Below are 3,906 nucleotides of genomic sequence, written 5' to 3'. Positions count from 1 at the left end.
AGGTATATCCTTTGTATCCCTACCCTCTCCAGTACTTTTATCATGAAGGGGTGTTGGATTTTGCAAAAGGCTTTTTCTGCATCTAATGAGATGATCATGTGGATTTTTTTTCCTTTCAGTCTGTTTATATGGTGAATTACATTGACTGATTTTGCTATATTGAACTATCCCTGAATCTCTGGGATGAAGCCTACTTGATCATGGCAGATGATCTTTCTTTTTGATGAGTTCTTGCATTCAATTTGCAAGTATTTTATCAAGTGTTTTGCATCTAAGTTCATAAGGGAAATGAGTCGGTAATTCTCTTTCTTTGTTGAATCTTTATGTGGTTTGGGTATCAGGGTAACTATGGCTTCATAAAATGAATTGGGCAATGTCCCTTCTGTTTTTATTTTGTGGAATAATTTGAGGAGTATTGTCATTGGCTCCTCTTTGAAAGTCTGGTAGAATTATGTGCTAAAACCATCTGGCCCTGAGCTTTTCTTGATTTGAAGACTTTTAAGGACTGCTTCTATTTCCCTAGGGGTTGTAGGTCTATTTAAGTTGTTTATCTGATCTTGATTTAACTTTGGTAAGTGGTACTTACTAACAACATTATCCACTTTTTTTAGTTTTCCAATTTGATGGAGTACAGATTTTTATAGTATGTCTTTATGATTCTCTGGGTTTCCTTAATGCCTATTGTTATGTCCCCCTTTTCTTTCTGATTTTGTTAATTTGGACATTCTCTCTCCATCTTTTAGTTAGTTTGGATAAGAGTTTGTCTATCTTGTTGATTCTTCTCTGTAGAGAGCCGTGCACGGCGCGCCGCAAAGATGGCGCCACCGTCCAGCTTCCGCCTTCCCGATGGCAGGTGTTCTCTGGGATAAACAACTCCTTATTTGGCTTGGGCGTGGAATATGGCTTGCTTGCATATGTCTGACCCTATCGGCATTGTCCACGTGGCACTACGGCGTTGGTTGCCCACTGGCTATAAAGGGTGTGGGCCGGCTTTCCCCCGAGCGAGAAGATGGCTTTCCCTGGGGTCAGAAGATTATTCAAGGTTCCTGAATAAACTGCTTGGAGAAGAGCCTGGTGTTGCATCTTCCTTGCTGGTCGAGGCAGACGTGACACTTCTCAAAGAATCAACTCTTTATTTCATTGATTCTTTGTATTGTTCTCTTTGTTTCTACTGATTTCAGCCCCCAGTTTGACTATTCCCTGCCTTCTACTTATTGGATGTGATTACCTCATTTTGTTCTAGAACTTTCAGGTGTGCTGTTAAGTTGCTAGCATGAGATCTCTCCAACTGTTTTATATAGGCACTTAGTGCTATGAGCTGTACTCTTAGAACCACTTTCATTGTTTCACACAAATTTGAATATGCTGTGTATTCATTTTCATTGAATTCTAGGAAGTTTTTAATTTCCTTCTTTATTTCTGCCTTGACCCAGTAGTCATTCAATAAAGAGTTATTCAGTTTCTGAGTTTGTAACCCTTTTGTTGTTGCTGTTGTTGTTGATATCCAGCTTTAATCTGGGGTGGTCTGATAGCATGTAGGGAGTTTCTTTTCTTTCTTTCTTTTCTTTTTTTGTTTTTGTACCTGTTGAGTCTTGCAGTCTTGTCTTGTGGCAGAGTATGCAGTTAATTTTTGAGAAAGTTCTGTGAGGTGTTGAGAAGGAAGTATAATTTTTGTGTTTGGGTGAAATGTTTGTAAATATGTTAGGTCCAGTTGGTTTATAATTATCTGTTAGGTCCAATATTTCTCTGGTATTTTTTAGTCTATATCTCCAGCCCATTGGTAAGAGTAGGGTATTGAAGTCTTCCACTATCAGTGTGTGAGGATAAATATGAGATTTAAGCTGTACTAGTATTCATATTGCAAAAGTGGGTGTCTTTATGTTGCTTATGTTTGGGGAATTGATGTTAAGAATTGAAATGTCATGTTGGTGGATTATTTTCCTTTGATGAGGATGTAGTGTATTTCATTATCTCTTTTGATTAGTTTAAATTTGAAGTCTATTTTGTTACATATTAGAATCTCTACACCAGTTTGCTACTTAGGTTCATTTGCCTGGAATATCTTTTTCTAACCTTTTACCCTTATGTAATGTCTATCCTTGATGTTGAGGTATGTTTCTTGGATGCAGAAGAAGGGTAGGTCCTGTTTCCTTATTCATTTTGTTAGTCTGTCTTTTTATTGGAGAATTGAGATCATTAATATTGAGAGATATCAATGACCAATAATTGTTCATTCTTGTTACTTTGGTTGTTGTTTTTGGTGGTTGTGGTGTGTGTGTGTGTGTGTGTGTGTGTGTGTGTTTCTTTTCTTTTGGTTTTGCTGGTGTGAAATTACTTATTTCTGGTTGTTGTTTGTTTTTGCTCTTTTGGGGGCCCACCACCCAGCTCCCAAATAAATCACACATGAACACTTATCCTTAATTATAAATGGCTTATTTCTAGCCAGCTTTTCTTAACTTTAAATTATATTGTCTCTGAGCTTTTTCTTTTTTTTACTTCTGTATATCTTACTTTCACTCTTACTTTGTGGCTGGCTGTGTGACTGGGTGGCTGGCCCCTAGCGTCCTTCTCTCCTTGTTCTCTTGCTCTTCCTTCTTCCTCTCCTCCCAGATTTCTCCTTTTATTTATTCTCTCTGCCTACCAGCCTGTCCTACCCTTTCTCCTGCCTTGCTATTGACTGTTCAGCTCTTTATTAGAACATCAAGTGTTTCAGACAGGAAAAGAAACACAGCTTCACAGAGTTAAACAAATGCAACATAAAAGAATGCAACACAACTTTGCATCATTAAACAAATGTTACACAGCATAAACTAATGTGACACATCTTAAAATAATATTCTACCACATCTGGTGTTTTATGTGTGTAGTTAATCTCTTTGGGTTGGAGTTTTCCTTCTAGCACCTTCAGTAGGGCTGGATTTGTGTATAGATGTTGTTTAAATTCAACTTTATTATGGAATGTCTTATTTTCTCCATCTATGGTGATTGAGAGTTTTGCTGGGTATAGTAATTTTTAATTTCTCTACACAATCCCTCAGACTCCTCCCTAGTGCTGAAACTTAACACTAACTTCAGCCTCCCTTTGTCTCTGTCCATGACTCCTGTGTTTGGCTGGTGTGTTCACAGGGTGGTTGAGGGTGGTTTGGAGGGAATGGTTGTGAGATCCACAGGACTCATGGACAGGGACAAAGGGAGGCTGCAGCTGGTGTTAAGTTTCAGCACTAGGGAGGAGCCTGAGGGATTGTGTCTGGGCAAACAGAGACCAGAGAATGTCTGCCGGAAGTCCACTTTGTCTTCTCATGTTTTTTCTTTCATGTAAAACTGGTCCTTGGGGTAGGAGTGAAGGCATGAAAAACAAATCAACACCCATGCAAAAAATACATTCATTTATTCGTTCATCCATTCATTCACTCAACAGATATCTGAGAACACTTCCATGTCCCAGCTTCATCCAAGCCTCATTAAACCTGGAACATTAGCTTCAAGCCTGAGACTACTCTTTCTGAGACTGAGAACTTGAAATGGTAAATTACTAAGAATCCGAAGAAATGAAGAGGAGGCAAATAAGAGCAATGATGCACATTTTTAGAAAGATGTCTGATGCTAACACATATTCTATTTGGCATATTGCAAACAGCAAAACAAGGAACATTTTCTAGCAGAACGAAGGGACAAACTTTAATGGGAAGAGATTGCTATAAATGAAATGGCCTATGTTGAAAGGGTGGCATCACTTCTGCATGCTACATAGGCCACTCTAAGATGTGCATAACGGCAGTGTCAAACTGGTACTTTGAAAGAACTTCTGGAGGTTCCAAATCTATCTAATATTCAATGCATCATCCAAATTAGCACAAGTGCTCCATTTTTTCAATAAATTTTGTCATACTTAAGAGAACATTTTCC

This window comes from Peromyscus eremicus, chromosome 7 (genome assembly GCF_949786415.1).
Source record: "Peromyscus eremicus chromosome 7, PerEre_H2_v1, whole genome shotgun sequence".
NCBI classification, from domain to species: domain Eukaryota; kingdom Metazoa; phylum Chordata; class Mammalia; order Rodentia; family Cricetidae; genus Peromyscus; species Peromyscus eremicus.
The sequence above is the reverse complement of the archived record's forward strand: the minus strand, read 5'-3'. Positions refer to the sequence as shown.